This window comes from Agelaius tricolor, unplaced genomic scaffold (assembly GCF_023055355.1).
Source record: "Agelaius tricolor isolate 1412-34295 unplaced genomic scaffold, bAgeTri1.0.p SCAF_10, whole genome shotgun sequence".
NCBI lineage: Eukaryota > Metazoa > Chordata > Aves > Passeriformes > Icteridae > Agelaius > Agelaius tricolor.
Genome location: NW_027269270.1, coordinates 1,518,283 through 1,540,962, shown reverse-complemented (window position 1 = coordinate 1,540,962; position 22,680 = coordinate 1,518,283). Strand labels below are relative to the sequence as shown.

The 22,680-nt window shown below is 46.7% G+C and overlaps 1 long non-coding RNA gene across 8 annotated transcripts in view; it reads right to left on the bottom strand.

Moving 5' to 3' along the window:
- The window catches only part of LOC139593476 (uncharacterized), a 65,162-nt gene that overhangs the window by 26,143 nt on the left and 16,339 nt on the right, over nt 1–22,680 (bottom strand). For 6 of the 8 annotated variants that reach the window (XR_011680309.1, XR_011680313.1, XR_011680316.1 and 3 more), the window contains exons 4-6: nt 22,141–22,324; nt 16,661–16,793; nt 14,790–14,877 (exon numbers count right to left, since the gene is read on the bottom strand). This is a non-coding gene — a long non-coding RNA (uncharacterized lncRNA). Of the gene's footprint in view, nt 1–14,789; nt 14,891–16,660; nt 16,794–22,140; nt 22,325–22,680 lie in introns of all 8 variants that reach the window. The other 2 variants (XR_011680310.1, XR_011680315.1) reach the window with 2 other exon arrangements.

The following is a 22,680-nucleotide window of genomic DNA, read 5'->3' as shown; positions in this document are numbered from 1 at the left end:
CTTCAGCTGCTGTGAGCAACAACACTTCAATCTGCGGGTGCAAGGGGAAAAGAAAAATAATTTAAAATAAAAAAAAAGGGAAGAATCACACGTGTCACCCACCCTTGCCCCCATCCACACAGGCACTGGAGATGACTAAGAGCAATCGAACTGTCCTTCCCAGTTTCAGTGGAAAGGTTTTAGCCTTCAGTGTGGGCAGAGTGAAGACACAGTATTGGCTTCTCAGTGCAAAGCTATTTCTACTCTCAATCCGTGCTCCCTGATTCCCCAGCAGCTGGGCTGCCTGTGTGCAGAGATTCAGAAAAGGAAGGTGACACAGCTGACCTTGGACATGCTGCATCCCCAATATGATCTCACCCAATCCACTTTCTGGCGTGAGCAAAAAATCCCAGAATTGTTTGGGTGGGAAGGGACCTAAAAGCCCACCCAGCTCCACCCCTGCCATGGGCAGGTACACCTTCCACAAGCCCAGGCTTCCCCAAGCCCCATCCAACCTGGCCTTGGATAGTTCCAGGGATGGAGCAGCCACAGCTTCTCAGACATCCTCAGTGAAAACCAAAGAGCAGAGGGAGCAGCCATGGCCATGGCTCTCCCCCTGCTTTGGCCAAGGCATGGTCAGGCAGCCTCCAAAAATAGTTTCCAAAGCAGGATCTGATGGCAGTGCTGACTTACAGCTCCATGACACAATGCCACCTTCAGGGCTGTGACAACCATGCTGGGAAAGGCTCACAGAACCAAATATTCACCTCAAAGACTTGATCTACAACCCAGGACATAGACAGGAGCCCCTTTTCTTCTGGTCAGCACCCTCTACTCTGAGCTCCCCAAGATTCCACAAATTAAATTATACAGACCCTTTTCCAGTCCAGCAGAGGAAGATTCAGAGCAGCAAACCACCTGGATATATTTCTGAATATAATTTTTATTGCACTACACACAAAGAGGACAACCCTGGTCTCCATTTTGAACCTGCATGAGAAGATATTGAGGCATGCAAGGTTTTTCTGAGTTTTTTTTTCTTTTCTGTGAAATCTCAGCAGAATTGAGATGTGCTGTCACAACACTGAAAATGGCCTCTGGGAGAGGAACATTTCCATCAGACCCAGAGGACAGGCACAACTGTGCCTCCTTTCTGATGGAGTCCAGCACTAAAGCCCAACATCAAAACAAAAATCGTAGAATCTGATGGCTCCACAGGCATCCAGATGGAAACACCAGCCCTTGTCTACCATTCTTTGAGCTGTGACACTGGTTTTTGGACAAAAACAGTGACTTTTCTGAAAATCCTTTTATCACACACCTTCCATATCCTAGAGTCCTCTATTATTTCCTGCAGACTGTGTTTTACCTGCCTGACCTACAGGCCAAGATAACTTAATCTGGCCCTGGAGCCAACAGCCTTGACTATGGGAGGCAACAAGCTCCTTCTGATCAGAACAATTTGGAAAACTCAGTGATGGCGCAGATGAAACCTTGCAGCTGGTTCAATACCCACAGCCAATTCCAGAAGTTGCTCCAAAGTGAATAACAGGTCAGATAGGAACTTGTCAGGTTTTTTAATTCATTTTGGGGGGAGCTTCTTCCTGATGATCTATGAACATCATGGGAAGGATATATTTGATATCCTATCAGATATATCTAATATTCCCTAAAAAAACCAAACCAAAGTCAGAGAGAAAGCCCTCACAGCCATGTAATGGCATATGGGCTCTGTAGGCAGGTGGCCTGGGTACAGACCTGGCTTTCCTTTCAGCCTGGGTGCAACAGGCACCTCCATTTCCACATGAAAGAGAGAAGCTGGCATCACAAACACATCAAACCACAGCTGCTCTTTTTTTTTTTTCCCTGCAGAGGTGCCCTGCCAGCAGCCCCATCTCCTAGCTGGAGGTGACCTGGAGGATGATGAACACATCTCAATGGGCTTTGTTTTGTTCTCCAGTAAGTTCTGCTGGACGAATTTCAGTTCCTGTGCACTGTCCCAGCTGCAGCAGGCAGACCTGTCCCTCCAGGCTGGGGAATGGGACACTGAAGGTGAAGGCAGGAGCTGCTCCCTGTCAACCCTTCAATGCAGGCTGGGATCCTAAGGAGGACAGGAATGTAATCCTGGGCTCTATCAACCAATACACCTAAGCCACAGGAATTAACTGTAATTTACAAGTCTTTAAAGAGGCCCACAAGAGGCCAAGCCTTTGAAAAGCACCCGAGGCTGTTCTGAACAAAGTCTCATTGACTTTGGGCAGCCATTCTGCTGCTAAGTGCTGCAGGCATCTCCAAAAAACCTACCCAGAGACTTAATGAAGCACAGGCCAGGCAGGAGCTGCTTTCTGCTCATGGCTACCAAAGCACAGCAGTTGGATGCTGCAGAACTTCATGCCAAGGTTTTTCTTTATTCCTGACACATCTTGGAGCATGGCCTCCCTCTGGCAAGCTCTGCCAAGAGGCACCGGTGGGCAAAGACAAAGCTTCAAAAAGAAATTCACCCACCACTGCTCCAAAGCTGGCTGATTTGGCATGAATTCAGCACAAACATGGTCACAATTCAACCAGGGTTACAGCTGAAGGGTCTCAAAAAGAACTGTCCATGTGGTGGGCTGGGTTGGCACCTCACTGAGGCTGCTCTTGGGCAGGGGTGAGGCACCAACCCAACCTGCCCCCAGAAACCTTGGATTTTGAGTCCAGGGTGCAAGTCTGGAGGAATTTTGGTGCAGAGTGGTGAGGGATGGGTATAGTGCCCTTGTTTGGGACAAAATGCCAGTCTGTATCTTTAAATGGGTCTTCAGCCACAGTGATCCTCAGATATGACAGAATATTTGCACTAACAAATGACTTGCAAGAAGAAAATTAAATGTTGCTGGTGTACCTGTTACCTGCAGATGGGTGGGCACAGCTTTCCACAGAGCACTCAGGGGATATTCCAGTGCTTTGCAGTGATGCCATGGCAAAAGAATAAAGGAAAAAGAGAGTGCAATACACAGAAATTTCTTTTGTAGCCTTTTTGTAGCCTCTTCACTCCTCTTCCCTGCCTTCTGCTGCCAAAATCCTGCTCTGCCTCTTTGCCCTGTGGACAAGGCTCTCCCCCATCTGTCGGCTCCACCCCCCCTCCACAGTGGGGACAGCAGGGGGACAAGGGGTTTGCACAGCTGGGCAGGGGGACAGGAGCAGCACTCGGCTCTCCTGGCAGGCACACGCAGCCGTCGCTGTGCAGCACAAGGTGTCGTTGCTGTGCTGCTTTTGTCCCTGCTGCCCATCCCTGCTTCCCTCGCTGGGAAGAGCTCCTCCTTTGCCAGCCAAACCCCAGCAGGAGCGCTCCAGGCTGGGGAGCACCCTGCACCTCCTCTGACAGCTCTGCACAGCTTTCCCTTGCTAAAACACCAGCCTGGAAGGGAAGTACCCACATTCTGCTCCCACCACTCCTCTCCCTGTGTGACCTCCCTGCCATGGACACAGCCTGGACATGCAGGATCTGAGACTGGAGCTGGGCTGTGTGTGGATTTTGTCCTGCCTGGACCTTGAGAGCAGGACTGCCGACACAGAAAGACTGCTTGGATGTGATCTCTGGGATGCTGCTCCATAGGGAAAGCAGCATTCAGGAACAAAACCCCACCTGTCTCACTGCTGGGGCTGGGAGCTGTGCAGCACCACTGGGGAGGGGCACAGCAGGGCTCTTCCCAGCACCACACTGGAAATGGAGATTTTTAGAGCTGTGGCTAATTCTGTCTTTTTATCAGCCTCTGAATTTCACCGAGCCAGGAGGAGAAGGAGAAGAGGGACCTGCAAAGGTCAGCAGCTGGCCCTCAGAAGAGAGGACAAGACAGGATTGTTACAAGGGCTAAAGCTGAACTTAAAATCTCCTGTAGCTGCCACGGGACCTTTCACACCCCACCTCTGGATACAATCCTTTTTTCCATGGTGTAAATTTCAGTTCATTTGGCAATGCCTAATTTAGCAGAAGCTCTGTTGGGACTGCAGAGCCATGCTGTAAATAACCAGACACAGGCCTCCTGCATGTGTGGCACTGACCATCCTTTCAAAATCTATTTGATTCCAGAGGCATTTCATACACTCCAGGACAAAAACTGTGCTGCTGATTGGACAATATTTGGGATATCTATTGCTCAGACTGATGTTTTCCCCCTTTACAATATTCATATCTTTCAATGTTCAATTTCTTTGGCAGGAGCACCTGTCCAATCATATTATTTACATTTAAAAGAACGTGTGCAGCAGCTACAGTAAATCCCAGAATTTTCCCACAAAGGGGAGTTCATTAATGAAAACCCCATTTTTTGTAGGATTTCAGGTCAGGGAAATTTTCCTGCGTGGATCTAATCCACAGCCCTTTAACTCCAGCCCAAGAGCTTGACCACATGATAGTGTTGGACTACACAAGAGGTTTAGACTCTTGGAGACACCAAGAGATTTTAAACAGTTTTTAAAAATTAAGTGCTGCTTCTAGGTCATGGGGTACAGAACTTTTCCTGAGGGCTTTCATGGTGGTTAAGCCTTAAGGGCCAGCACATGGTTTAGATAAAAAATAAATTTAGGTATCTTGGAGTTAGGCCTTTGACTATCTAGAATATCCTTTAGTAAATTCCCTGACAAACTTTTAGTAGTGCCACAGTCCACTTATTTGTAAGTCTTGCTTATATCTGGTGACTTAAAGAGTGAAACTTCAGCACATTCTCTTCTGGAAACCCAGGAGGAGGATCCATAGCCCCTCCTGACTCCTCTGAATCCCCCCTCACATGAAACAAGCATCCTTTTAAACAACCTGCCGGAATCCCAGAGGAACTTTACCCCCCTGCTCCCCACCCCTGGGCAAAGGGCACAAAATAAAACTGCCCACAGTCCCAGCATGACAAGGAAGCCAGAGTCCCTCTCAGGTTCAGCACTGCACTGCTGGCAGCAGCAGCCATCTCTGAAAGCTTTTTTGGAAAGAAATGAGATTCCCTTACTTGCTTTGCCAGAAGCAAGAGAATCATGGCATCAAGAACAAGAGTGCCTCTGCAAAGGCACCCAGCACAGAGGGGATGTCCTGGAAGTGCTTTTTATTTAAAAAAAAATCATGTAGAAATATGAAATCACACCAGTGCCTGTGTGATGGTCTCCAGACCAGAGGAGAGTATGCTGCAAATACTGCCAGCACCTATTAAGGGGTTTCACTTTACTGGATCTGGCAAACACAAATAAGCACTTGAGAGCTGAACTAGCTCACAGAGCTTTAGCCTTTGGATTACTTACTAATGAACTCCCCACAGTCCAGCCATTTAATTTCATTAAATTGCCAAGACGGTTCCAGTTAAAGGCCTGGGTCAAGTGACACACTGCTGTTTTTGCAGAGCCCTCATCAGGAAAAGGCACATTCCTCTGCTTAAACAGATACCATTTTATAAATATCTGCATTGTGCAATTAACCTAAATGAACTGTTTTCCCCCAGTGTACCACTGGAAAACCCAGCAGGAGGCACAAGCAAGGATCATGCTCTTTGATTTTGGAATTTTCTGCTCCTGAGGCCAGGAGGTCCTGTCAGACCCTACTGACACAGAGGTACTCTCCCAGCCTCAGTTACTGGCCACCTTCTCCTCTGCTTACATACCTGGAGCTCAGCTCACAGAGCTAGGAGATGGTAGTGGAGATTTGCACCTCAGCTCAGGAAGGGACACTTCAAACTGGGGCTGATTGCAGCCCCCTCCCATTGCTTCAACAAGAGGTTTTGGGCTCCATAGTCCACTAGAAAACAGAAGCCAGGCAGGCTCCAGGGAAATAGTACCTGTCCTGCTCACAACAGCAGGACACTGGGATCAGCTCCTGCTTCCCAGGACATCCCATGGTTTATGGGCTGACCTGCAGCCCTCCAGCAGCCAAGGAAGGGCCTCAGTGTCATCCCACCCTGTCACAGCTGAGACAGCCACAATGCACAGAGCATCACCACACAATTCCAGAAGGCTTTAAGCATTTGCCCATGCACAGGAACACCTCACCTCTTCAGAAGGCTTCAGGCACCTGCCCACACACAGTAACACCAGGGCACCTCAGCAGGCTGCAAGCATCTGCCCTTCTTGTTCTTCAGCCCAGCCTTTTATCCCCTCCTGTTGATGCCCTGCACCTGTGTGCCCTCTGTTCCCTTTGCTGGTTGGTCAGTGCCCCTGGGCACTCCATGGCTCGTTCCCTTCAATAGCATTCACCTGTCCTGCACAGCTGTGCCCACTGGGGATGAGGCTGGGCCCAGCCCCACTCCCAATCACCATAAACTGTGCCTACACCACCCTCATTTTCACATGAGCTTTCCCCCCCTGTCCTGGAATCCCCAGCTCCTTCCTGGGGCTGCTGGAGCCTCTCTGGCTGATCTCACAGTTTGGGACTCAGCCTGCAGCAATGTGCACCATCAGCAATCCTCCATGGGAGCGTGGGGCCGCAGGCCAGGCCGGCTGAGGGAGTAGAATTTCATTAATTTCATTTCCAGGATGGATGGATGGCTGTCAGTGCCGCATCCTCCCGGCAGCGCCGCAGGACTCCAGCCCCAAACCCACTCACTCCTAACAATGCTGGCTTGTCTCCTCTCACTTCTGGCTTTGAGCCTTTTCCTTTGAACAGATTCATTCCTCCCTGACCCACTTTATGCCCACCACATGTCAGTGGCTTTCAGAGAGGGGGCAATCACCTGGCACAGCCCCTTTGTGCCTCGGATTCCCCCACAGCCAGCAGGATCTGTGCTCTGCTCTGCCTACAGGGTGCAACCTTATCTGGTCTGGATGCTGTTTCCTGCTGGCAGCTCCCACTGTGACAAGCAGAGTGAGTCCTAGAGCCTGGAGCCAGCAGGAATTACCCTGAGAAAAGGAGCAGATTGATGTTGCAGCTCTCACCAGTGCCAGGCACTGAAAAACAGAGCTGAGTAGGGTATCACTAAGTGTGGACAATACATAGTAGAGAGGCATTTATCCCCATGCAGTAAAGGAACTACTAAAAGACAAGATTTCATAAAAGAATAAGTACAGGTGTGAATCCCCAACAGACAATTTTCATGCTGAGATCTGTAGATTTCATATAACCAGAAAGTCAAAGAAACCAAGAGCAAAGCCAACCCCAGCCAGACCTCACCACTGATGCACTGACTTAGCCAAGCTCCCTTGCTTCCCTGGACTGGATTTTGGTTAAAACCAGGCCAACATCACTGTCAGAGAGCCCTCTGCAGGTGCTCATCATTCTCAGAGCAGTTATTGCTGTGCAGATTGCCCTGCAGTGTGGAAATCAGAGAAAACAAGGGAAGGTCAGTAATAGGTTATTTTTTTTTCTCAGAGATATGCCCTAGCTCAGCCACAAGTTACTTGGCTCTGTGCAGGGATCACTGAGTAAAGCTTTATGTCCTGTGTGATGCAGGGGGAGAAATGACCCCATACAAGACCCAGGGTCTGTAACCAGCATGGGACTGCTACCAGCGATGGGAGAAGCCCTGTGCATCCACTCTCAGGTGTCCCAGATGAGGAGCTGTCCCTTTCAATTACAAATGTAGTGAAAAAAAGGAAAATAAAATTTAAATACAAATACAAAATAAAAGTCCTAGCTGTTCCAGATTCATCTGGAAAGTGAAAAATCAATAGCTTTTTAAAAATAAATCGAGGTGAGATAGAGAAGCTGGTGCTGCTGCATCCATCTTCCATCCCAAGCCCCAGCATGGGGATTCTCACTGTTGTGGAGCATTGTCAGTGATACCAGAAACACTTCCTGACAAGTATGGCTTTGGGCAAGTCCCAGCACAGAGACTGGTCTGGACTCCTTCACACCTTTCAGTCCTGTTGAGGGGTGTTTTGCACTGATTCTTATTTGCACCTTTCAATTATTCCTATGGAAAGTGCAAGTGTTTGATGTCTGAAGATGACCATTCTGTATGAATGCCATGTTTGCATTAAAAAGTTCCTGAAGCTCTTGTGTAAGTCACACTGAGCCTCTGTATAAAAAGTTTTATTCAGTCAAACTTGGAAGGAAAACAGCAAGAAATGAGGAAGTTTGGAGACTGCTGGCAATAATTATTTCCCCCAGGAAAGATTTCCATACACAGACATAGTCAGGCTCTCTTTTATTGCAGTTGGAGATTAATACCCTGAAAAGGATACAATAAATGATCAATAGACTGGGACTTGGCTACTTGCAGCAAAGGAAAAACTACTTACTGGGTTTTTTCTGCCTCTTCCTCTCTCTTTTTCCCTTTAAAGAAGGCAGCCCTTTAAGAAGGCACATCCTGCTCTCCATGCAACATCCTGCTGTGCCTCTAGCCCAAGAGCAAAGGGAAAAGCCTGGCTTGTCCATTCCAGCCTAACAGAGCTGTTTAACCAAGGTCCAGCTGGAATAAAGAGATTTTCCACTGACACATGTCTGCATAGCAGGCAAATCCTGTCCTGAGCTAAGTCCCTAACCTATCGTTCACTCATCTGGGGCTGGATTTACTTCATTAAAAATAGTTAATGGAATGTTAATGGTACTTAATTGTATTCACTGCACCAGTTCTGCTGAGATATTTTTTTTCCCCCTCAATTCACAAAGATGGGACTAAGTGCTAATGTATTGCAAACTTATAACCTGCGGTCATGATTTTAAACACATGTAGAGGTGCTAATTGCATTCAGTTGACACAACTGTAGATGGGAAGATCATTTTTCACACCTTATCAGCGCTGGGGAGGTGATAACTGCATTCAGAAGACACCACTGCTGTTACAAAGGTAATTTCTTGCACTTCATGGGCGCTTAACACATGCTCAGCAATGCAACCGGCCAAAAATACCACACCATCGGAGTTAATGAGGTGCGTGCACGCTTCTTAACAAACAGGAATTAAAAAAAACAAACTTTCCCAGTTTCTTTTTAATAAAGAGTAACAAATTCCTGCAGCTGCCGTGTCGCTGGAATTGGTGTCTGCCTACCTCAATGGGATTTCTGAGCATGTTCCAAGTGGATGGATCCCACCGGGAGCAATGCCCTGGAGTGTCTGGGACCTGCAGGACAGGTGAAACACAGCTCCAGCCCATCTTCAGCAAGCCTTGCTGGTAAAAAAGATGAATTTTTCTTTTGGCCACATGGCCAAAGGTAGTTTTGAAATCTGAAGTCACCATTCCATGCGATTTCGGTGTGTGTTTGACTGTGCTATAAATGGTTCTCTTTCCCTCCTCCTGTGCTTTGGGGAGCCTTTGAGTCTTCCCCAAATATGCCTGGGGTCTTTGATGGAAAATCCTGTTTAGTGCTGAGGTTGTTAGGCTGTCCAGGGTAATCTGGACACGCAGCAGATGTGAAGCAGGGCTGGTCTGAGGTAAAAATTCCTACAGAAAGGAGTTTCCACATTGCTTTAAAGAAAGAAATATATTATAAACCTTTCTGCTGGAATAGAACTGGATGGTGGGGGAGCATTACAAGGCTCCTCTGGCAAAGCCAGGCAACTAAATACCTAACTTGGAGAGAAACTATTTCAAAACAAAGGGAAAAAATGCATTTCTAATCCCTAAAACATCTGCTTTTGGTGCTTGCCTTGAATGACATGCTGAAATGATGATAACAAGAAGAGAAGACTTTTAACTAATAGAACCATGAATATTCCTCCACATTACCTCCACAATTCTTGAGTAAATAAAGCTAATCCGTAGACACAAAGGTAGATTAGCAAAGCAAATTTACCCTGGCAAAACCCACGTGTCGCTCCTGGGAAGATGGGGGCAATCACCCCAAGCAGATTTCCTGGGACCTGAGGCACTGAGCTCAACAGCACTGCCTCCAACCTATGCCTTCTATTTTCTTACATGCCTTTTTATTTATTATTAAAATGAGACTTTCTCAACCTCTCTCTGCAGAGTTGGTCAGCTTGTGATCTCTTTCTGTGGTTTTTTTCTTCTTCTTCTTCTTTTTTTTATTTTTTGGTTGTTGTTTTCTTATTAATAGCTCCTTTCCTTTACAGAAAGAATCACAGCTTTTTGTTAATTCAATAATAAGAATCTCACTGCTTGCACATTAAAAGCTGGCTGCCAATCAGGCTTTTATGGCTACTCTACTACAGTTACCAAGCTAAAGGCTTGAGCCCCAGTTGGCAGTGGCAGGAAATGGGGTGACTTTCTTGCTCAGAGTGGCTACTTCATGCCCATTCCTTTCCCCACCAAAGCTCCCTTCTGTCCTGTGTCCTCCCAAAAGACAAAAAAACCCTCAGCTTTCCCAAGCTCTGGAAGAAATCAAACCTTCAAGGGAAATAAGGAGAATGTCTTAGAGGCTTCATTTTATCATTCCCTGTGATGAGTTCCCAGCAGAACAGGAGTGGGTGACTCAACCTGGCAATTTTGATGTTTAGGAGCAACTCATCCCCACATTCTGCTCTCCCAAGGGTCCCCTCATCCTCACACACATTTTGCTCTCCCAAGGATCTCCCTATTCCCACATTCTGCTCTCCCAAGGGTGCCCACACACCCTGGACCATACCAGGTAGCCCAATCACAGCATCCCTGAGTGCTTCTCAAGTCTCCAGCCCATTATGAATTGTACACAATACACAACAACAGCCCAAAGACTGTTTGAGTGAGGTTTGAGTGAAGCCACAGGTGGGTCAGGGTTATTTTGGCTTTGTGTGCATGAAGCAGATAGAAGAGCTTTGCTCTGCAGCATAAATTACCATGATCTCAAGGCAGCATTCATTTGCATTCAATGACACACCTTCTCAGGGAAATGCTTTTCACATGAAGCATGTTTTGGGTGGCAGAGCTCGACTAGCACTGTGTGCATGACTCTCAAGTTCAGATGCAGATGGGAACACGCCGGAAAAGTCTCTGCTGAGCCTTCCCACAGTGAGACACGTCGTGCTGCTGCTCATTTCTGCAGGAGAGATCACACTGATGGGGAACCCGTGAGTCACTGCCTGCCACAGCTCAGGGGGCTTCCCTGGCTCCTGAAATGAAAGGTCACTCTTCTGCTGGGCAGATTCCACTCCTGAAATGAGGGGTGAGATTTCACCCCTGACAGCCACAGCCTGGCAGGATCCCTTGCCTCTTCCCTTTGTGGTGCTCCCGCAGGTGATCTCGCAAAGACTTTTCCTTTTCCTTTTCCTTTCCTTTCCTCTCCCCTTTCCTTGCCTTTCCCCTTTCCTCCTCTCCTTCCCCAGTATTAACCTCAGGAGAAAAGTTGTCTTCTGTGCCACAGCCTAGGAATTACACATTCAATTCCCTGGGAATTATGCACTCAATTCCCTCCTCTGACAGCACCTGGGCTCTGGTTTTGGGGCAGCCACCCAATTTGTCTGTGATTCTTTCCCCAGCTGTAAAATGGGAAGAAACCTACTTCCTTCCTGTTGCCTCTAGCCACAGCTACATCTTCACACCTATTCCTGGTCTATTTGCAGCTCAAGCCAGAAAGCAGGATTGTTTCTGAAGCACCTGCAGGCTGTCTGGGCAGCCTGACCTCTTTAGGATAATTAACAAGGCCACCACAGAGCTGTCCATGTCAGTGGCTCCACTCAGGGCCTGCCAGCCTTCCCTTAGCACCAGCAGGAACTAATAATGCAGGGGGAGCCAAGGACTCCTCCTCTGGGGGAAGAAATATAACCCAGCTGACTGCAAGATGAAAATTTACTGCAATATGAAGGGATCACCATGGAAACCTCTTTATTTTATTTCAGCCAATCTTTCTGCGCTGTCACAAGCAATATCACCTTCTCACTAGCCATAAAGAAAAGGTTCCCAGAGAGGTTTGTAATCCCTGCTGGCTGGCCAAGCCATCTGCCAGAAGACATCTTTTCTCCAAGAAAACCATTTTGTGGATGGTTTCCCTCCTTGCCAGGTGTGACCCCACCAGTAAAGGATGAGGCACTGCTCAGTCCTGCATTGCTCCTCCTGCAAGGATGGTGGATTTTAGTTTTGAGAATAAGAACTGGTGCAAGCAGGAAAGCCTGCTGTGCTACTGCCACCATTTTTGCCTATCTCCCTTCCCCCATTTCCAAAGGAAACTTCTGTTTTGCCATGCAGCTGCCCCTGAGCAGCAGCCTTTGAGGAGCTGCAGGTTTTGAATGACAGCCCCATCCATCAGCCACGCCCTAGTGCTGCACCCACCACCTTGGTGGGAGTAGGGAAGCAGGAAAAGCCCAGCAGCTCCATGGAAAACCTACAATGAGACTGAAGTCCCACCAAGTGAAGCTCCACTTTGCAGGAACCTAAGACTTGGAAAAAATGAAATAATCCATTTTGGCTTCAGGCTCTGGTGACAAAGATGAGGAAGGAAACTGCTGTCTCTTTGGAGAAGCTACATCTACCCAACAACTGCTTCTCACAAAACAAGCTCTTGGCATGACACTCCCACCCTAGTCCTGTACCTGACACAAGCAGCACCTTCAAGCTCTGCATGTCTGAATAAGAAGAGCTTTGCTTTTGGAAGATCACCATGACCCAAATTGCAGAGGGAGATAAATAGGTCAGGCTTTTCAGGCACACCACATCCGAGTTTCACTTATATCCTCTACAAAGAAAACCTCAATTTGCATTTACACTCATGGGTAAAAAGACCTGAATGACCAGGGTGGTGATTTCAAAGGTGTTTCTGAAATGCTCAGTGCTTTGAGGACTGCTGGTGCTGTCTGTGGGATGTGTGACAGCCTCACGTGGCTCTGTTTCCCCTCTGCGGGTGCTCAGGACACTGTGAAAGTTCACCTACCTTTAAGCTCTGCTGGCAAGAGAAGCCATCTCCCATTCTCTCCTCACACCTGGATGAGCACAAGCATCTATGTGCAAATGAGCAGCCTGGCAGAGCAGCTCCCAGCCCCTCGCTCTGCCAGGTGGGCAGGCAATGGCCACCTCGGCCGCGCAGGGTGCCCGCGTTCCCCCGCCGTCAGCGCTGCCCTGCTCCATCTCCTGGAGCTCCAGCTGATTGCTTTAGCCACCAGGCAGCTGCACATCCTGCTGACCTGATTTGGCCCAGCAAGCACAAGTGCCTGCAGCAAGCAGGGCTGTGTCAGCAGGCACAGCACAGAGCTGTGGGGAGAAGGCAGCGAGCAGCGAGCAGCCCCTGCCTCCCGCTGCACAACTGCCGTGCCTCCAATTACCTCATGCCAAGAAATAGCCTCTGATCCACCCGAGGAGGCAGAACCCCAAAGACCGCTTGCAGGATGGCAAAGCCCTTGCACACACTTCAAAGAACAGCAGCTACTAAAGAAGCACTGTCTTGTCTTTTAGGTGAGGAAATATTATTTGCAAACTCTATATATTCTCCAGGAATAAAAATGGCAGGGAGATTACAGCTGCAAAATGACCCTGGGCAGAAGAAATTGATGTCCAGAGGAGTCTCGTGGAGTGGCACCTGCACCTTGAAAAGGGCACTAACAAAGAAATTAGCAACACAATTTTCCAATTAGCTTTGGAAAAATTGTGCATTTTCAGTTTTTTTTTTCTTTTTTCTTTTTTTACCCTGAATAAATAAACTACAATAGACACATTTAAACAAAATGAACCTGCAAGCCAGCTTCCTTTCTGAATTTCAGGGTGGATGACCTCCTAAAGGACCAGCCTGACTAGCCATGCCTATGAAATGGTAACTAAAGGGCAGGTCGGGCAGCTGGACCCTCACACCTTGCAGGCAGGCATCTTTTCAGATGTACAAGAGGATTTTTCAGTTTGTATTTGCTAAATAGCAAATCTGATAGCCCAACTTTTTATGATGGATCAGTCATCATGGTTTTTGCAAGACAGGGATGTCCACCCACTGACTGAACAAATTTAGTCATCCTCATTGCCTATCAGCTCATCTTCAGCTGAGCCACAAGGTACAGCCCGGGACATTTCCAGATCTGCTTCCTTAAAAAGCTCATTTCTCACTACAAACACAGAAGCAAAGCATGAATTTTCTACCTCTTTTCACCAGGAGCAAGTCTCAGGCCCATCCTGGCTGCCAGAGAGGAAGGATGGGGAGGAGAGATGAATGAACAGAAAATTCATTTTCCGGGGATTCTTGGGGAAATGGCTCAGGATTGCCAATGGTATTCCACCACCACTTCTGTGCAGCAGTTTTAGGATGCTCCATTTGTCCCCTTCAAAAGCTGGTTCTTCAGTGGAAGGCCATCTCCCAGCCTAGCTCCTGATGCAGGAACAGTCTGTTCTCAGGCAAGGCCATTCAGCACTTCAGCAGTATAAATAACAAGATCTCACATCTATTTTTGACACCATGTTTTTGTGAAGGAAGCCAAGGAATCATTTTTCCTGATGAACTGCAGTTAAGTAATTTTTTAGAAAACATTGCAGTATCACTCACAGCAAACATCTGGTGGAAGAGTTCCTGCCTTAAGAATATGGCAGGCATAGGCTTGTCCTAAGATCAGGTGGAAAGATCTGCCCCAAAACCATTTTTTCCAATAAAATAAACCTTTCAGGGATAAAAATACAAGCAAATCATTTTTAACAAAGAAGCCCAAACAAGCCTTAACAAATATGACATTTACAAGAAACTGCAAATTTCCCTTGTTGTTTTGTGTCTGAAATTTGTGGAATTTTGCATTTTTACACCCATATTTATCTTAGATTTTGCTGCAGTATCACGTAGGAACTTTTACAATGAAAAATGAATACTGCAAAACATGGGGCAATGTAACCTTTTAGGAGATTCTGACATAAATTTAGATCAATGGGTCTTGGAAAATTTTAAAATAATATTTTGACTCCCTGGTTTAATATGTGCTAAATGATTTTCATATACATCAATCACTGTTCTACAGAGGCTTCAGAAAGAGAAATCAGTAGAATGAAATAGAGCCATATAATGCATTTACTTACTACTGTACTTACACAGTGGATTTATGGTGCTGTTACCATAAGCTTATTTTGCCATAGGTTTCTTTCTGCCTTAGAGTGTAGAAGTTCATTGGGAAACAACCTGAGGATAAAATCTGCAATAAAGCAATCCATAATAATAATAAAATATTCAAAAGCGTGCTTTAAAATCAGAAAGGATTGAATATATTCATGAGGCCTTCACACTTTTTTTTAAGATGGAAAAATGGTGGAAATGTTATTTGTTAAATGTTTTATTTTAAAAATATTTGCTAAATTATGCCATCACAGTTAATCTATCATCAGCAATCTGGATGCTATAAATATTAATAATTATTCTTCAATAAGTGAACTGGTAACTCAATAATTGATGGGAACCTTAATATGTATGAATATTTTTCATCATTTTGCCCATTTTTCCATCTCTCTGGCTGTCCTGCACAAAGCTGCTGCAAAGCAGGTGAGCAGGAGCCTGAAGTGATGCATTTCCTGAGGGCAGAGCACAGGATCTCCAATCTACTCCTGCATGCCAGCACACAGAAATGCTCAGCTGTGCTCTTGACTCCAGAGCAGCAGAGCTGCCCATGTGCCTTGGGGAACGCTCCTTCTGCTTTCACAACGGGAAAAATTTGTCTGAAATACAGTTTTGGGGTGCAAGGATCACAACCTCATACAAAAGCTTGCCCAGAAGTGTGGAGGGGAGCATGCAAACACCGTGCATCCCTAACAGCCGTGTCCCTACTTTCAGTCTTGCCTTTGCTGCCTTCCCCTGCCCATTTAAGGGCCACTCCTGAGACAAAGCAGCTGAAAGCTCTCCAAATGGCTCCTGGGTGAAGTGCTTGCTAAAGGGAGCTGTCACAGAGGGCCTTAAGTATTTGCCCAGTTCTCTATTTTTTTTTTCCCTGTCTCTTGCACATTCCAAGCATTGCAGTGGAGATCAAAGCCTCCAGATGAGCTGCTTTCCCCGCAAAGCCAACCCGACTGGTTTGGTTTCCCAGCTAAATTCATCTCAGGGATTTGCAAACTATGGGGGGAAATCTGTCAAATTTCTCATAGGCCCCCCTAGAAAAGAAGAGGAAGCCACAAGGAAGCTCACCAAGCACATTAGGCCAGGGAGAATCTAAGAAAAGTGAACTCTGTCCCAATGTTTTTCCAGTGCTGCCCTGTCCCATCTCCAGACATCTTTCCCGTGAATGCCAAACTTCAGGAGGAGCTGGTGCAGCAGTCCAACACCTCCAAATGGGGCTAGACATGCCTGGAAAACACTCCTTTCATTTATGAAGTGGGAAAAGCAGTACAAAGCTGTCCAGTACAAGGATTATAAATGGCTGGCACCTTTCCCTCAGGAGACAGCCTCCTCTCCCGTGCTGCCAATCAATCCTCTCCTGCAAGTGTGCCCATCCTGTTTTCTCTCATCCAACCAGACATGGGGGAACTCAGCTTGCACTTAGCACTGGGAAGTGCAGGTTGTATTGCCAAGCTGTTCCTGCTCCCTGCTTGCTCCAAGCAAGGCTCCTCTGTTTCCTCCTGCTGGCTCTGGCATCCTGCTCATTTCACTGCCTGCTCTTTCTGTATGGGCTGTTCAATTGATGACATTTATGAGCCCCTCCCAGCTCCAAAAATTCTGTCATTCTGTGAAATGAACCTTAGCAGAAGCCTCTCCCTGTCTCTGCATTGCCCATAGGATTTAAGAAAGCAGCCTGTTCATTTCACTCCCTGCTCCTTGTCTCACCCAGGTATTTCAACCAGCACAGTGGCAGCACCACCAAGACTCAAGCCTTGATGTTAGAGAGGTGCTTCCCATTCAAGGCATCACCCCACAGGCATCTCCACATTCCCAGGGGTATCCTGAGTACCAGACTGGCCAAAACATTTCTGAGACTTACCTGTAGAGAGCTTTGGCGGCACCTTGCACCGTGGTTCAGCCTGGCTGCAGCTCCAGTCTATCCTTGCAGCACAGGGAAAGGCCAAGAACACCTTTCCTGCCAAGGTCAGTCTTTCATCACAGAGACATGTGGGCTGCAGAAAAGCAGAAAGACACAGAGGAAAGGCAGAAAAGAAACAGAAGAGAAAAATTAACACAGTGTGTAGTTGGAGAGCCGACAATCATTTAAAGGATATCAAACATTGGAGAAGAGAGATGTCATCTCATCATGTGCAGCCACATGGGAGCTGCCTGCTGAGTGAAAGCCAAGCAGAGACCATGGAGAGGGCTGGCCACAGTCAGCAACAAGTAAGAAGCCCCCCTAGGAGAGCCACAGCTCCCTGGGACTAGGGTGAGGCAAACAGCCACAGGTGGTGCTAAGAATGGCAGCTTGTGGGTTTGATTTCTGTATGGGCCCCTCCCAGCTCCAAATATTCTGTCATTCTGTGAAATTAACCTCAGTGGAAGCCTGTCCCTGTCTCTGCATTGCCCACAGGATTTAACAATTTGTATTTTGTACAGCTGCCCCTCCTAAGACAAGGTGAAGCCCATCTGTCAGGGCTTTGGGTGAGATAGGAGTCCTCTAGCTTGCTTGCCAAGGCAATATCCAGTTATCTGTAACTATTATCTCCCTCCCTGTCCCAGGTTGATGTGCCAGACAGACAACCCAGGAGCTCTCCCCTTATGGCCAGAGCTTACTGGTCCCTGTCACAACACAGCTGTTGTCACCATAAGATGAGACAGACAATCAAATTCATTAGCAGGTGCCTGCTTTGCACCCAGTGACTCATTTTTAGGCAGTACAAACCACTCCACCTGCACCACTCAAGGCTGAATCAACCCAACAGAGATGCCAATGCAGCATTTCCATCCACATCACCTGGTAAGAGATTTCTCTCTGAAACCCATCCCAAACATTTGATTGCAAGGTGACAACTCGAAGCAAAGACACAAGGCACACACAGGTTAAAGATGACAACAGTCTTGCCCTAAGCAATGAGGAGAGAGCAGCCAGGCTGGGTGCAGTGAACACCAGAGTGATGATCTGAAGCTGGGTTCTAGCAAATCAGTAGGAGATGGACATTGAGGTCGTTGAAAATTAAATTTTGTCCTGGCTTTAACCCTCTGTTGCTGAAGACCATGTGAAGCCTGCACAGCTGAAGCTGGGGAGTCACCTGACAAATTTATTAAAAAGTACCCACCTCAGTCCCAACTTAATGAACAGATTATGCATTAGCTGGATGTATACATGGAGGTACAGTCCCCTGTCTCTCCAGAATAAACAACATTTCCCACTTTTAATTGTGCCCTGATGTTATAACGATCACAGCTAAACTGGGTAATCATTCATTAAACATGAGCTAATTCCATGTCCTGTTATAATTATTATTGTTTCCTGAAAATATAACGTGCAGTAAAGTACAATAAGTGCAAATTGAAATATTGCTTTTGGAAGGTTATTTATTACTACCTTCAGCTGTAAACATTTATAACTGAAATTTATTAGTCCACGGCCTCTTCATATAAATATTTTATGTTCAGCCTCAGGGATATGTATCTTCTCCTTTAAATGTCTCAGTCTTGGTGTCTGCACCAGCAAAATAATCACAGGAGAGAAAGTTTGCTGTCCTGTACTATTTGGCCACCCTGCTGATAACATAAGGCAGCTTCCCATTACCTGCCCACAGGTACCTGCAGATGAGAGGCAGCAGCACACGTGCAGCATCACTGTGGTTTATAAATTCCCTGGTGTAGCACATGGAGGGTTCCTACATGCCACAGGACAGCTCAGAGTCAATGGAGATGCACAGAGAGAGATAAAGAGGTGCTTCTTCAATCCCAGCCTCTAAATTATAATAAATCATTTGGGTTTCCATGGCACCCGTCCAGAAAAGTTGAGACTGAAGTAGCTGATCTGCTAACAAAAATAATATGTGCTTTTCAATGATAAATTATCATTTCTACAGTGGAGGCACTGGAAGAAGGCCAGATCCATATCAATCCTTTCCAAATGAACTAATGGTTCTCCCAAGACTCCCAGTCCCTCCTCACACTTCCAGGAAAAAGCACAGATCCTTAGGGAATGCAGCAGAGCCTCTTGATGAATACAATGTGCAAAGGGTGAGCCAGCATGAGCCTGCCACGGGAAAAAAAAACCAAACCAAGCTACCCTGTCCTAAATAATCAGGATTTACTGAAAGGAGGAACAAAGTGATGGCTGAGGGATAGGCAGGAGATACCATGTGGGCTCTCCAAGGAGCTCGGTTTAAGTGCCCCAGCAGAGCATTAACCCTTGGAGCATGAAACACGAGCGGGTGCTTCCAGCACTCAATTACCTGCACCCAGGGGCTCTGAGCCCGTTTGCCTCTGGATTCCCCATTGCCACAAGCAGATAGAAACACACACGGCTGCCTCTTCCCATCTCTGCCTGCTCGCTGGGATACTGCCTTCCTTCCAACTCGCATCAACCAAGGAATAAAACCAAGGAATAAAACCAAAGAATAAAACCCAGGGAAACCTGCCTGAAAGATCACCACCAGCTCTGCAGGTAAAAACCTCCGTGCAACAAAATAGGACTAAGTCCCTAAAACCACAGTGCAGCGTTGTTTGTTTATTTTTTTTTTCCCCCCTCTTGTTTGATTTCTGAGCAGTCGTTCACAGGGTTTTAACAGCCCTTGAGTACTCGGTGCTGCATCACTTACAGTATGTAAGGGGTATTGATCTCTCCAATTTTATCCTTTTAAATGGTTCCCATCAAGTGCCGGGAAGTCAACCAGTTTGAGCTGTGTAGCTCATCTACAAAACTCAGGATGACACAATTGAGTCTGCTCAGAAAATGGGGGTTTATTTGGGTTTTTTTTTCCAGAGGGAACTCGAGTGTGCCTGTAGTCATTAAAACACGATGTTTGCATGCCCTTAAAAATCATTTTATAGCTGTACTGAGTGTCTCCAAACATTAAATATGTTTTAGAAGTAGCTGGCTAACTAGCTGGGTGTGCTGTAAAGGCAGTAGTAAATAAAACAATGAGACACTAAATATCAGCTGTATTTCATTGTCAGGGATACTTTTCCAGCCATGCAGCAATTCCCAACGTTGAAAACCTTGACTTTTGTTTTTCATGCTACATTGTGACTAGAATTGCACCTAACTTAAAGTTATGCTAAATACCTCTCACCTGTTAATCTCTCCCATAAAGTGAACATGACTAATATTGAGCAGGTAGGAACTATGTCTGAGCCTGGAAATTCACTTCCCAGGCTTATACATACAATTCAGTAATGTTGTTAAATCTGGGTTAGGCCCAGGTGACACTAGAAATCCATTTGTTGTCACTGTAAGATTGCAAATACTGAGGTGGTTTTTGCCTCACCAAACTCCCTGGGCAGAGGTGATTTTCCTGGCAAACTCTTCCCACTCAGCTGGAGAAATGTGTGGTTTGTAGTTGGTATAAAGGGCACCTGCAAGGAGAAGGGGAACTGGGGCAGTGCTCTGGGCAGCTGCTCAGGTTAACCCTTCCTAAATGTTTATGTTTATGACACAGAAACAGAGACAGCAGAGGTCAGAAACAGAACTATGCTCTTCACCCACCTCCACGCCTCTGAAATCTGCTGGCTTAAAATGAGTGTTCATAAGGGAGAAGAGAGAGAATAAAGAAAAGAGAAGATAGAGAAAATATCACCTATGAGGTATATTTTTTTCAATTTTCTGTAAGTATTTCAGGATTTTCCCTTTTATTACCACAGGATAGGATCTTGGCAGGAAGAGGCACATTGCTCAGGGAGTGAAGGCTGTACTTCTGCCCATTGCAGTGCCTATTCTCTGGAACAGGACACCCAGATGGAACAGATCCCATTAGCAGGAGGAGCCCTTCTGCCTCCTGCACCTACTCTGAGCATCTCTTCTTTGGCCATCAGAGATCCCTGCTGGTGAAACACTCCAGCCCATGAGGGAATCCCAACCCAACTGCCCAAAACAACTCAAAACCATGAAGCAATTCTGGCAATCTTTCTACAGATAATTTTCTTTTAAAATCATAGAATTGTTCCATTTGGGAAGGATCATCACGAGCAGCTGTGATCCCAGCACCACCCCATGACCCCAAGTGCCACATCCTCCAGATCCCTCCAGGGATGGTGACTTTGACTCCACCACTGCCCTGGACAGCCCATGGCAGTGCTCAACAGCCCTTTGGGAGAAGAAATATTTTCTAATATCTGATCCAAACCTCCCCTGTGCAACCTGGGGCTGTCTCCTCATGTCCTGTTACTTGTCACATCGGAGAAGAGACCGACCCCAGAGTTGTAGGTCCATCTGGAGCCTCCTTTTCTCCATGGTGCACACTCCCAGCTGTCTCTGCCCTTCCTCACCAGACCTGTGCTCCAGGCCCTTCCAAGTGCCTACCAGCTCTTTCTGCTTCTTCCAGCATCAAATGTGTTCTTGCCTCCCTAACAAAGCAGAGCTGACACCAAAGCACCCAGTGAATGTGACACTGGTGTGGCCAGATGTGGCTGAAAGGTGCCAGCTCTGCTGTCAGGAGGAGCTCTGTGCTCCTGGGATGAGTCCCAGCACAGCACTGCTGAGCTGCCCTGTCACAGAGCTCTGCTGCTGCTGCTGCTAAACCCCATCCATTAATCACAACAGGAGGATTGAAACCAGGATGGAGAATGACTGCAGAGTGCCTGGTATCTGAGATCAATATTAATTTTACAAACCTCTCCAGAAGAGTTCTTTAATTAATTGTTGGAATTAAAATCAAAATTGACCCCTCAATTTGTTTCTGTGGCCTTTAAATCAATTTTCTTTTCCTTACAAATCATAATTTTCAAACTGGAGAATGAAACAACAATTTCTTTTTTTTTTTTTTTAATTGAGACACTCTGAATATATTCTAAACAGGACTCACAACCAGTATCTCCCTTTAATCTAAAAGAGGGGAAATATGTGTGGCTCATCCCCAAACCAAAAGAGTCCCCTGTCTTATGCACCTCTATACCTGCCACAGCTTCACACTTTTACAGAATTTATCCTCAAGGCAAGGAAGAGTGGGAATAGGATTCAGGGGGGTTTGCTTAATGTCACTGACCTCCCAGTTTGTGCAGGCTGCAATTTCCCAAACTCCCAACAAGGACTTTGCAATCTACCTGCTACCTTTTTCTACATATTGTCCTGCATTCCCTTATTCCCATTATTTTGCTTTCAAAGAATTGCTAAAAATCCCAAATTGGACAAAAGTGGGTTGTTTTCCTCAGAGCTGGCACACTGAGTGCACCCTCCCAGTATTTTACAGCTTGGTCCTTACTTGGCATTTTTCCCTGGGAGTGCAGGCAGCTCCCTCCAGCCAGCTGGGAATGCTCTCTCCTGATGCTGCCCTGTGCTGCAGCCCCAAAACTGGATTAAACCATTTTATTTCCCACCCAGTGCACCCCAGCCAGGAGATTTACCTGTAGAGCCCCACTCAGCATGGCCAGGATGGTCTGTATAGTGGCACTGACACCAGGAGCAGCCTCTGCTGGATCACACACTGACAGCAGCACCAGACTTCCCTGCTGACCTTCAGTTCCACGTGCAGGTGGATCACAAACTCTCAGTTTTGCTCTACACAGGGCCAGGGCACCCAAAAGCCATCTAAAACCCAGCAGGAAAGGCATGTGAGCTCAACATGAAGCATTTTCCTCTGCAGGAGTGTCACTTGGCAGAAAGACCATTGCAAATCAGTCTCTTGGATTTCAAGGAGATTATTCAGAATACACTTAGCTGCACTTGAGAGAATTAGGCAGCAAACAGAATTTTCCAAGACACATAAAATTTTCCAAGGCTGCAGTGGGGATGCCAAGTGGACTCTGAAGACACCTGGAGATGTGGGCAGGTAGAGCCAAGTCCCCTGGCCAGGCAGCACAGAGAAGGGCAGTGAGACTGGGCAGATATTGTGTCTGCATTCTAATGGCACACTCCCGTGCAGTCTTTTTAAATTGGTAGCTCTG